At 31.9% G+C, this 13,846-nt stretch overlaps 1 protein-coding gene and 1 non-coding gene across 3 annotated transcripts in view; both read left to right on the plus strand.

The window, feature by feature from the left end:
- Positions 1-13,846, plus strand: part of LOC118193548 (kinesin heavy chain-like) — a 204,472-nt gene that overhangs the window by 31,814 nt on the left and 158,812 nt on the right. The gene's annotated exons all lie outside the window — the stretch shown is intronic.
- TRNAT-CGU (transfer RNA threonine (anticodon CGU)) lies at positions 12,537-12,609 on the plus strand. The gene has a single exon. It is a non-coding gene; the product is annotated as a tRNA-Thr (tRNA).

Raw genomic sequence — 13,846 nt, forward strand, 5'->3', positions numbered from 1 at the left:
GAATTGTTGTCGGAACTAGGACTTAGAAGATAAGTCAAATTAAATATCTCGATAACCCAATAAATTCAAGGTCGAAGTTTCAATATTTGGTTATTGGAGGGAGGGGAAATGTTTTCAGTTTTGGTCCATTATCCTAAGTATATTTGCTTCGATTCTTTATTTTTCCATAAAAGCGAAAAATTTACGCATGGTATACATATAACGCATAGCTTCAAATTAAAATTTAATAATATACATGGTGGTTATAATTAAAGTTCCACATTGAAACAGTCATAAAAGGAAAACTGCTGGATCAAATGTTATCAAACTTGGTAATCGTGTAAAGGAGGTCATGGGAATTTATTTTCCGCGGAAAAAAGGAAGTTCGAAACCTCACCACCAGGGGGGACATGGCGCTGTATGCAATATTTTTAAACGAAATATGAGTCGGAATCTAACTTAACCTTTTGTTACATGGGTTTAATATGTTGCATACCCTTAAGAAATTTTGAAGTAAGAAAATTACTATTTAAAGGCGTTAAATTCGATAAACGTCGAGTGCGCCATCCGTGTAAGTGAGAAATTCGCCCGTGAAAACCACGAATTAGCGATTAGAAAATGTGAGATCGCAAATCACTCGTGCAAGTGCGTACAATCTGGAAATCGTTTTCTTACAGATCGTAATTTGTAATTTTTGAAGCCTGATTCGGCCCTAAAACATAAAGATACTGATTCAAAACGCTTTTAATCGATTTGTGCCAAAGAAATCCTTCATGTTGTCTATCTAGTTCCATTGCATTCTCCTACTGCATTCGATTGCATAGCAGTTGTTCCACACCGTTTAGTTCTGAATGACAGCTAGATTTATAACTCAACCATTTTTCTCTGAAGAGCAGGCGATAGCTGGACCCCTGTGATTGCAGCTCACTTAAAGTCAATGTTAAAATGTTTCTTGATACATGAACTGCAGTAACATGGCATTTTTGATACTACAATTTTTATGCAGGGCTGGGCCCCACCTCACGTGTCGCACAGTTACTTAGGCAACATTTCACAAATGAACGTCTTATAGGCCGACACTTCCCCTCTTCCCACCAGATCTCTGTGACTTTTGACTATGGGGTTATCTCTAAAGCACTGTTTATGGTGATAATCTAAATAATTTGGCAGAAATGAAAAATGTCCGTAACATTCCTCCTGATATGCTAAGAACTGCTGTTGAGAATGCAGTAACAGGATTTAACTTGCTCTCTGAAAATGCTGGATGCTACATTGAACATGCTTTGTAACACGTTTCGGAAACTATTAAACACATTTTAAACAGATGTTTTCATGTCTTATTTCATTTACCAATATTGTATACAGCGCCATTTTTCCACTGGTTGTGAGTTTTTGAACTCTTTTTTCCGCGGAAAATAAATTCCCATAACCTCCTTTACACGATTCCCAAGTTTGATAACATTTGGTCCAGTAGTTTTCCTTTTATGACCATTTCAAATTGGAACTTTAGTTATAACCACCATGTAAATTAAACTTTAAAAGTCTTATAATTTGGTTCAAGTCCCAGCTTTAAAAATATGTATATTTAAATATAATATTTTATATTAATCCTCTTAGAAAGAATGTTTTAAGAAGCTAATTTTTCTCTCGCGTTATAGATTGTATAATAAAAACATGATCTTTAATATGATTTAGATTGTTTCAGCGGATATAAGAATCGGGTCACTCGGTGGTACAGAATAAACCCTGCTGGACTGTTTTATTTCTTTGTCATTTAGCAAAAATCTTTTAATTAAAATATTTATCCTGTGGGCTTCGCTTTAGATACTACGATTTTTATGCTGGGCTGAGCCCCACCTCGTGCGTCGCACAGTGAGGTGGGGCACATTGATACTACGATTTTTATGCGACACCTCACGTGTGTCGCATAAAAATCGTAGTATTATTTATAGTTAAAATGACTAGAAAATGAAAAGCTGTCTTCAGCTGAAACGCAATTCATGTAATTGATATTTTAAAAAATTGACAAGAATGCAAAATTTATGGAAGTCTAGCAATCGAAAAATCTTAATTTTCTTGTGTGAGCACTTAAAATAACTGTAGAAGCAAAGAAGAAAATTAGTGAGAAAAGTAAGCAAAAATTTGCAGGGATATTTGGCTGTCGGACATACCAAGATGTTTAAAAAAGTTAGACGCTTTTGAATATACCTTCAGGATACTTCAAAGAATTTAGGTGTTCAAAGAGAAAACACTTGGACGTGTACAACACCACCACCAAATACTATCAATTGAGCTTGTGTTAACAGAAAAGACAAAAACGATATCATTACAGATTAGTGAAGAGCGACTGGTTGTAGACTATATGGTTGTATAAATTTAAATTACGTTATAGAACATCATATCGTATCATAAATGGAGAATCCCATTATTTTCTCAGTCGAATTATTTGAAGATTCATGAGTTTATCCAGTGATGTATGTGGATGTCACCTAAAGACGTTTTTTTTTTCCTCCTGATGAAACAGCGGTCGAGCGGTAAATCGCTGAACACTGGTAGCTCAGTCCGAGGTTCGAATCCCGCGAACGGGCTGCCTGCATGGGCGTTTTCGTGGTTTTTCCCATGTGTAACATGTATGCGGACCAGTTTACCTTAGAACATCCTCCATGAAGGCATCCCTCCCCTTAGGCAGATAGCCCTAGTGTGCTTTGTCATAATTAAATAAACCAAAACCTCTTGATGAAACCAGACTTTCCTTTCATCTCACACCTTCAAAATGTTTAGCCTCTAAAGACTGATAAAGGCTCTGACAAATACTTCGTGAAGAACTTTCTAAGAGAAACCAGCTGGCATACACGGTACACATGAGAAAATCCATGAAAACGCCCATGCAACCAGCCCGTTTACCGGGTTTCGAACCGCAGAGTGAACTACCAATGTTCGATGATGCTCTACTACTGGGCCGTCTGTGGGCCTTAATGAAATGGAAGGGAATAACTTTATTTAAAATGATTGTCAGAAATACCAAGATATTTCGAAAAGTTGGATGCTTTTTAATATACTTGCAGAATGCCTAAAGAAAAAGAGCAAGAATAAAATAGAATGAAAAAGAGAAGAAAAATAAATTTTTGCTTAAAATTTAGTATTTGTATATTTTTTAAATTTAAAAAATAAAATATTTGACTAAAATATCAATAACATTTTAAGAAACCCATTGTAGGATAAAATTGGGTAAAGCAATGGGCACAATGATAAAACTGTTTAAAGCAGTGTATGCAAGTCATCCTAAGTTAAAATGTCGGTTATACATATCTCTTATTTATATATATCTTTTCTGAACGGAACATTGAAAGACGTGTTAATTGTGCTTTACTGTATATTTCTCTTTTAATATATGCAGTTTTCAAACGCATCATAGTCTATCATCATAGTCATCATCATAGTCTGGGTTACAAAGTATTATTCCAAAAGAAACGCTATTCAAATAAATAAAATCAAATTCTGAAAAATTTATAATAATAAATATATTTTAAATGCTCAGTTCGAAGGAATAAATAGAAAATTTTAAAACAATCTGAAGAGACAATGCAACACAAACACTTAAAATAAAAGTATAAAAATTTAAAAATTACCTAAAATAATAACTATGACAAAAATGTATATATAAAGAAAACTATTTGAAAAAAAATAAACGCTGCACCTTTATTTACGCAGTTCGAATAGGTAAATAGAAAATTTTAAAACTGTTATTCAAAAAAAAAAAAAAAAAAACATGCAACTTAAGCATTTAAAATGAAATTTGGAAAAGAAAAAATTACTTAAAATAATAACAGTTATAATAAAAAATATAATATAAAGAATATTATTTGGAAAAAAGGAATGATGGTGACTTTTTTTCCTCTCACGGGAAAGGAAACTAGGTTGCCATATATTAAGAAGTTCGCCAAGTGAACTATTCTTGGCACAAACTGAACAAAATGTGCCAACATAAATTTGTGAATTTCTCTGTAAATTTCACTTCAAATTTTACAAAATTTCATATTTAAGCGTAATTTGAGCTGTAGAATCGAAATATGTAAAAAAATTGGTATGTTATTTCAGAAAAAGTCCGATTTTATGTCACATTACCTATGTTAGAATAGTGCTATATATAAATCTAATATATATCTTAAGTCGCGCTTTCGAGACATGAAGAACGCAATTTGAATTTTGTCAATCAGCCTAGTAGAACGGGAGATAGAGAACTGTCCCATTTTTTTTTTAGCAGTGTACATCACTGTTTCCATGCAATTACTAAACTCTGCTAACAAAATTAAGTGAAGCTTCCGCATGAACAAAAAAATATAAAATTTAAAAAATTAATTATAAAATATAATGTATTTCTTAACTCCTTCCACTTTTTGACTGTAAATTATAATCAAAACATAAAATGACCACTTTGAGGCATTTTAAGTTATCACTAGTTTTAAAAGAAATATTTTTACGTATATGCAATTCACCAGTCAAATAAACCATACAAATACTTTCAATTATAAGAAACTAGAACAACAAAAAAAAAAAAAAAAATCGTTTTTCGCTATAACTCATATTTAAATTATATATCCAGTTTTTCTGGAATCTTAATTTTTCTACCCTCCTACTAAATTTCAGTTTATCGTCAGATGCACTATCATCCTGTTTGACTGTCTGAACTGAGAACTTGGGCAAATTATTGGATTCTACGAGCAACCAAAGATAGTCAACATACTCGTACTATCTGTCTCAAGAGATATTCTCTGAATATTAAGAAGAAGTCTTTGGTGTAGAGTCTGCATCTTAATGAGCCATACATTACCTTCCTTTCCTGAAACTAGCTCTCTCATTAATACTACCAAGCCAGTTGATTCTCTTTTTATTATCAGCTGCCACCAAAACAATATCACCCACATCAACTGTATATCTTAGTTTTTTTACTGTTCTCTCATTAAGATCAAAAACGGTTCCTTAATTCTTTAAATGTACGATTTGACTATAATTGAGTCTCTTATGTAAAGAATTTTGTTCCACATCATCAGCATCTGGAACACTGTATTCATGAATATTTTGAAGAAACATCGATGGAAAAATGGGCTTTATGACATTTCCTTCAGAGATATAAGATTTCTGGATAGCAAGAGTACAATTACAAGATACAGTCAAAGGTCATTGATTCGGACACCCATAACCCGGACCTCAAAGCTAAAAACTTTCTGTGCATGCGGCGCGTTGACACATGCGCATAGGCGTTTACGTGTGCGCGTAAGACCTTTTACGACTGCGCATATGCGTGTGAGCAAGCACAGAATACGTTTTCGCGTGTGCGTTTTACGTATAACGTAAGCTAAAATTATCTAATTCAGTTAATGTTGATGATTGCGTTTTCCTTAATCTTCGAATTGGATCCGGCTTATTATTTTTTGCAGACTGTAAGAGCAATTTTTATAAAAGTAAACTTGAACTTTCGATTATGTCAAATAAAATTTCCAATTCTGGAGCTCACAAAGGATCATACAAAACAAAAGTATGTTTCGATGTCCATCAAACAAAAAGTGGAATTGCTGCAAAAAAATGGATAAAGACATGAAGAATGTGACAGAGTTACTGAAAACGACAAAATTTCCATTGACAAGTTAGTCAGTATTCTCGGCACAGCAATTACGGGAATCGAACAGCGGAACTTCGTAACTGAACAAGAAATTATGTCTGTTTATAGAATTCAAGAGAAAGTATTATCACATAAAATGAAACAACTTGAACAACTTACATTGAAAGAAATGTTTAATAAAGTAAACAAATAAATATTAAGCTTTTTTTTTTTTTGTAAGTTTTGATACCCTTTAGATCATTATTGTTCTTTATTTCATAAATAATTCATATTTTTAATTTTAGAATTTCTGCATGCCATCTTACGAGATTTAAACTAATGATCTATAATCTGGAAAAATCAATAATCCGGAATCGCCGAAGTCCCGACGAGTCTGGATTAACGACTTTAGACTGTATCTATTCATTAAAATGTTAAATGCGTTTGCTCCTGTATTTTAATTTTTCCAGCATAGCTTTCTCTTCAAATACATCTTGTGCTGCATTACACAGGAATATAATGCAATTTTAATTACAAATTCTACTAAAAATAGCTAAATACAAAATAGCCAAATACAAAAACTGTAATAATATTATCACAGATTGTAGTTTGATCCAGAACTTCGAAATTACAGGTAAACTTTTCATTTAAACTTCTTACCTTTATTTTATAGCAGTTATGCTTCCAAGTCTTCTGCTAAAACACCTACGAAAAGACAATGAACCATATTCTCTTGACGAACAATCAAATAATTCATTTTTTCGTCTACATTCTGTAATATGTAAGATTTATGTGAAGTTGAATCTAAAAGTAATCTTACAATCTTTTGTTTACCATCAGATATAAGCTCAGATCTTAGAATTTAAAAAATCTGATGTGTACACCACATGACTTCCTTGCACGGAATATTAAATTATGCGCATTTTTCTTGCATTTCATTTAAACCTATTGGATTGAATTAAATCTACTTCGTCGACAGCGCATAAACCACAATAGAATAAGTGCACTCTTTAAAATTCACTATATTTGTTTACCATAGCGACACTCTGACGCTAGGTTTACTTAAAATTTCGTTCATATAACTCAGAATGCACAAAATTTATATCATTTGAAGAATTCTCTTATCATAACCACATGTTCTATTCAAATACTATAATAAATCTAGAATGATGTATAAAAGAAATTAAGCAAACAAAACAAAAATGAAACAGTTTTTCAACGACGATTGAGTATTTCTCATTCAAATAATTCAGTTTTCACTTCACGACAAGGCAAAAATACATAAAAACTCAAAATATCTGTATTAAAAATTACGAAGTAAATCTTAAACGCTTATTTCCTCGAAAAAATTCCAGAAAGGATTAAGCATGATTCAAATAATAAATGAAGGCATTATCTTTGTTGTTGCAAAGCTTAGTCTCCCTAGATAGGCAACAAATCTACTATTCTGCTGTTTCAAATGTAAACAAATATTTCCACCAAGTTATTTAAAACTTGACTGCACTTAAACAGCTTTTAAATTGTTGACAATTGTATAAATATTGCTTCCAGATTTACGAAAGGCATAAAAACCTTAACCGGAAGATAAGAACAACATAATTCAATCATCTTTAAAGCAAAAAACGTACAATTTACAAACGTATAAGAGTAAAGAAACTAAGATCACTATGCCAAGTAACAGAGTGGATATATATTATATATAAATATATTTATATATGTTTGGTGCGGCCGATTGCAACAAAAATACGAGGTGCACATCTACATGTTATAGCAGTCCTATATACAAAATTTCACGTTCGGAGGCTACTCGTTTTTGAGTTATGCGAGATACGTATGTATATACGTTCTTACAGACGCCACGAAAATTTCTCTTCTGAATTCATTTTAAAGCAGTTTTGTAATTTTTTTTGGAAGAAAACAGTCTTTTATTCTGTCCTTACATACAGATGTCACGCAAAAACATCATTAAATTGCATTCAATAGAGGTCAAAATGGATATTTTCGTTGAAATATGCTGCCTGAAACTTTTCGCGATTACAATACTTTCTTTTTACTTTGTACAAGGAAGTAAAAAGCACTCTAGGGCTATGTCTCCTGAAATTAGACAAACTGACATCGCTCTCGATCGGCTTTTCTTCATTTTTCTGCTGCACAACTTTGATTTGTGTATCAAGAACATTACACATTAAACCCAGAATAAGCACTTGAGGAAAACGTGGCATTTCTTAATTGTCTGACAAAGAGATAAACAAGCATAGCAGCAAAGCTTTTCTTTTAAAATCTTTTGCTTCTCTAGTAAATTTAAATGTTTATCTTGACAAAAAATGCATAATTTTGTAACTTTCGAAACAGAAACAGTTGTCAATAATACTGCAGTGTCGGCACCTTATTACATGAATATTCTGCCCTAGAATGCTTCTTTTTTAAATGTTTCTTATTTTAGCACTTACCCTGACCGAAACCAGCTAAGCATATTCTTTCTTCTCCCATAATACCTTCTCTCGAAATTGTTTAATTTGTCTTTCACACTTATTTTAGAGTCAGAAGAATTACTACGTTTCCATGCTTTTGAAAAATCAGCTGCAAAGTAAAACTCAGCCAACTGATATAATATAGAGAGGGACATTTATCCGTTGTCACACCTAAAGTTTCTAAATAAGATTCAAATTTATCATTATGTATACTTAGATTAAAATATCGAGGAAAGTGCTGAATCGCCCACTGCTTGGCGCGTTTTTAAGAATTGCACATACTCGCTATCCATGTACACATCGACCTATTTTCACTTAAGAAAAATACAACCCAGAATTGCACAAAAATGGCATTGCACACTCCTTTGACTTATGTTATAGCATAAATCCATGTACACATTGACCTATTTTCACTTAAAAAGTCAAAGAAAATTGACAAAAATCCAATTCTTCTTACTCTTGTAAAAAGTGCCAAACAAACACCAATTAAATAAGTGGGCGATTCTGCACTTCCAATTCTGCACTTCTGCCAAAATATCTTCCCTACCAAAAAACCTACTTGCCAAAACCGTCGTCAGGTTGGCGATATCTTGATAATTACCTCAATACAGAATTCAGTTCAACAGCAAAATCACAAAATATTTAAAAACAGCCTATCTTTAGAATTTGCGATGAAGTTTTAAGTATTGTTGTACATTTTGGTGTTACTTTGGTAGACGGTTGCACGGATTTTTGGCGATTATAAAAAGTAAAAGAAAAATATGTACTTACATTTTTTGAGTATTTAACCTGTCGTATATTGATAAGTACAAAACAAATAAATAAATAAATAAATAAAAATAAAAAATAAAAAACCCCAAACACTAAGAAATTTAAGGAATTCAAAGAGATGAATAATAAAATTTTAAAATGGCGTGGTAATGCACAAATATTCTGTAACCAATCAGGAAGCTGATTGATTACATTACGCATAGAATTAAAATTATTTTAATAATCATACACAATAAAATCATTTTCTAAAAAATGCAAAATTAAATTGTATTTTAATATTTAACAGCCATAAATAATGGATCTCAATAAATTAAGGATTATTTCTCCATCTAATTTTGTTAACATGTTTATTCCAGAATTTTTTTTTCACACTGTAGTGCTTAACTTTATGAGTTTTCTATAATCATTCACTTTCTCTAGCTATGGCAATTTTGCATATCATCTGACAAGTAGTTATATTTTTAACCACTGTATTTTAATTCCTGTTGACTATCAGTGCATTATTCACTTGTTTCGCAAGTGCAAATATTTATTTTATACGCAAATCTACGTAAAATAGAAGTAAAATTTCAGTTATGCGGAACTCCTGACTGATTGCTTGTTTTAGATTGAATGAAATTAAGCTTAATGTTACTGTTAATTAGCTTGTTATTAATTTAATTATACGTTTCTAATTAATTATATGTTCAGATATTTCCAAGTATATTGCACAAACTTTTACATCCCAATTTTCAATTTTTGATTAAAAAAATAAGCTTTTATGTATTGAGAGGTCTTATTGATTATATTAATTTCCAGTACTGTTTATCTAATTCTTTTCTTTCAGATAAATTTTAGAAAAAACTTCATAGCATAATAATTTAAATTTACTTACAATTTATACGTAAGTGTTCAAAACGCATAATAATGTTGTTATAATAGATTTCATGCTAAGCTTTTTTAAAATTTAACTATTAATTTCTGCAAACATTTACTTGATTACTACTTTAATTAACAAGAAATATTTTTAGCACAGTTTAACACACTTTGATATGGAATAATCTTTTGCACGCCAGTGAACTCTATTAAATTTTCCAGTCTAGTTCAGACATCTTAACTATTATTGATGTAATTTATAAAACTATAATTGGTATGCTTTATAATTATTTAATTTACAATATTACAAGTGAAAGATGTTTGTAATGCTAATATGTATGTTTACCAATACCTTTTATTTTAAGATACAATAACACGCTGAACAAATATTAATTTAGAAGTCAAACAACAGAAATCAGCGTTATATTTTCAAATCTCGCAGCAAATTTGAAAATATAACGCTGATTTTTGTTGTTTGACTTCTAAATTAATACCTTTTATTTTCTTTGTTAGCTCTCGCATTTATTACTATTATTCAAGTAATTAGCCTGTTTGATAGATATTTTTTACTTGTTCTTGTGATATGTAATTCTATTTTTTTATTTTTATTTTCCTCTTAACTACAATTGGCTTCAAAAAGTTAAATTTTAACCCTGTAGGCAACAGGGAGAAGAAATTTTGATTCGCGCGTTTGTACTATAGCAGGACCCGGGGAGGGTATTTTCATTCGCGCAGTTGGAGTACACCCTTGATAAGTACCAAAAAAAAAAAAAAAAAAAAAATCGGAATCATAATTTAGATATCAGTGGAAAAAAATTGAAAAATATGATATAATTAAAAAATGTAATCTAAGGAATTCGAAGAGATGAATAATAAAATTTTAAAATGGCGCAGTAATGCACAAATATTCAGTAACCAATCAGGGAGCTGATTTTAGCTCGTTAATGAACAAATATTCTGTAACCAATGAGGGAGCTGATTACATCACGAGTAGAATTAAAAAATTTAAATAATAATACGTAATAAATCATTTTTAAAAATGCAAAGTTAAATTGTATTTTAATATTTAATAGCCATAAACAATGTTTAAAACATTAGATTAAATTTATAGATATTAAAACCAATTACTTTTAAAGTAATGTGACGTCATTGATTACATCATCCACAACATAAAATATCATAAACAATAAAATTTTTATTTCAAATAAAAATGCAAAATTAAATTGATTTTTAATATTTAGAAACCATAAATAATATTTAAAACACGGAATTTATGCATAATAAAACGCATTATTTTTTAAATAAAATGACAACAAAGAATAGGTTACCATAAATACAATACATGGCGATAGCATTTGGTGGCAACATTCTTTTATTTGAAAAGTAATATTATCCACAAAAAAAAAAAAAAGTCAAGACTAAGCAACCATTGTGGGGGGAAGAAAAAAGTTTCTAGGTAAAGCTAATTTTTTATTATTATCTGTGAAACATTATCTCACAAGATAGGGAATAAATTACGTAGGCGAATCAGTAAAACTCCTCCATGAATAAAAATCTTGGTTTAGTTAAGAGTACGTCGAACCCCAAGCAGTACTTTTGTTAGAAATATAACACGTTAGTCATCTTTGTAAACACTACACCTACATACCCGCCTACGCATATAAATTTCACGTTTAGTTTCAATTTTCGTTTATTTCGCTTTACTTTAAAAAAGTTTAGACGTGCTTGATGATGAGATGGAGAAACCTGATTAAGCGACTTATTCTATAACGCGAGTATACTGGGCAGATCTTTTCACATATGCTGAAAAATCCTATGAATTTCATTTAATGTTCATATTTTACGGAAAAAGTGGAAGTTATGAATTCAAATCCTCATTTTTTCTAGGATATAAAATTATTTAAGTAATTTAAAAGTCTACTATGTACTAAGTATTCAAAAGCTACAGCACAGAAAAGCTTAACTTTGCATTCTGTTTAGAGTTATTTATTACAAATGATGTTTTATTTTTGCCAGCATGACGTTGTAATAATAATTTCCTATTTAAGGAAACGGTTGGTTTATTTTTAGGCTTTAAGTTAATCCTTATTTTCTCAATCAGTACTCTGCATCACTACTCAAGAAAAGTGTAAATATGATAAAAAATTTAAAATTTAGTAGAATTTAACTCAAAGTTTCACGTCCATGGCTTAACTGTCGTTATTGAACCGTTAAATGGACGATCTTGATTTCGAAGTTATGGAAAAGATTTTTGAAGACTAAAAATGTAAGATAAAAATTAAAACAAGGTCGTAGTGCTGCAGCATGAAGAAATGATATTTTTTTTTTTTTTTTTCACTGATGTAATGAAAAACTTGAGTGTTAACATAGTCTTCTGCGAGAAAAACTGCTAACACAAATATTCAACTTTCTACTGACATGAATATTCGCACTACATAATTGTTTGAAATCATTTCCCTACTGCTAGTGTGTATGCGAGCTGATCTATGGTATAAGTTTTTTTTTAAGCAGTGCACTATCCAGGCGGCCACAGACTGTAGACATAAAGAGCTTATCGACAGCAGAAGAAATGAATGAAGTTTCTTTTCTGATAAGTCACATTTTAATCTGTATCTTGAAAACAGAAGATTCATCATTTAGAGGAAAAAAATACTTTCAGTAACATTTTATGTATGCAAAAAAGTGTTCGATTGTTCAAGACGGGACAAAGGGAGGAGCCGATAGCATAATTCATTGAGTTCACATCTGTATCGCAACCTAGAGATGGCCTTCTACAGCAAGTGAACTTAGTCTCTTTTGTTGAGTCACGTAACCTTTGCCACGCTTAAAGGTATAAGGTATTTTCTCCCTCCCTTCCGCATGCCTTCGTGGTGTAATTGGAAGCATACTCGACCCGTATTCGAGAGGCCCAAGGTTCGAGTCCTGGCGAGGGCATTGCCTATTTTTCACGCCTCCTGCTTAAAAAATAATAATAAAAATATCTAATGAGTGTACAAGTGTTGCCTGAACTAAAAGGTGGTGGATGATAATTCGTTACCTCCAAGTTTTGGCGGTAACAAATTATCATCCCTAATCCCTAGTCACACTTTAAAAGGGACACAACACCAGAGGCAGAGGCTGTCAGACCCAACCGCTCGAGGCAGCCATCCGAGGAAGCGTAATGCCCCGGTCAATCCAGAGGGATTTAAATGTTTTATAAGCACAAAATAAGAACTCAAGCACAGTGGTGGACGGCATCGCATCCACCGAAAAGAACAAAGTTCTCTTTAAAAGGGGGAGCATATCAGGTATTTAACCTTCCTTTCTGTATGCCTTTCTGATGTAACGGTAGCACATTCGGCGCGTATTCGAGAGGTTCAGGCTCGAGTCCCAGCAAGGGCGTTGCACATTTTTCACATCTCCTGCTTCAAAATAACCTAATGACTTTCTACAAAATAGGAAAAATTTTTTGCCCTCTCCAAAATAATTTAAATATCGTGGATTCTTTTGTGAAGTTTCGCAGTGCGTAACTAGATGAAAAAAAAGTAGCTATGAAGTTTTCGCCATCTGGTTAAAAGAATTTGAAAGAAATATAAATGCATGCTGGACATAGCGAAATAAAATGTAAACAACAGTTTCCAAAGACTCATCATCATGAGAACAATAGAAACCCACCCCTTGGTTGCGATATCGATGTGCACTTGAGAATTACTCGATGTGCACATGAGAATTACGCCAATCGGTATCTTTATTTACCAATCTATGTATCTCCAGAATGGAATATTGACTGCTCGGTGATATAGGGATGAGATTATCAAATCCTTTTTTATACCTTACGCTGCAGTAACCGGAGCTGAATTCTTGTCGCGGTGGTAATTTTAGGCTGCATAGTGCGTATTTGACGAGGAATCATCCGAAATAATTTTGCTGGGATATTCCGAAGAGATGATCTCCACTGAGCATGGCTAACGAGGAAAGCTATCGGAAATTCTTCGCATTGTGCTCCCTTCCAAAATATTTGATGACGATTGTCGTCTAGATGTCTGATGTTTTTTTGCAAGATGTTCACGGGAGAAGGGTTATTGGTTGATTATCATGCCCACAAAGTCCAGCAAGTAAAAATTACTGTCTTGATCATGTAAGACAGAATATTCAAGTCCTATTTTAACACTAAATGACACCATATTTTATA

The sequence above is a fragment of the Stegodyphus dumicola genome, chromosome 1 (genome assembly GCF_044657685.1).
Source record: "Stegodyphus dumicola isolate Sdum_Otavi_A_Nest chromosome 1, ASM4465768v1".
NCBI lineage: Eukaryota > Metazoa > Arthropoda > Arachnida > Araneae > Eresidae > Stegodyphus > Stegodyphus dumicola.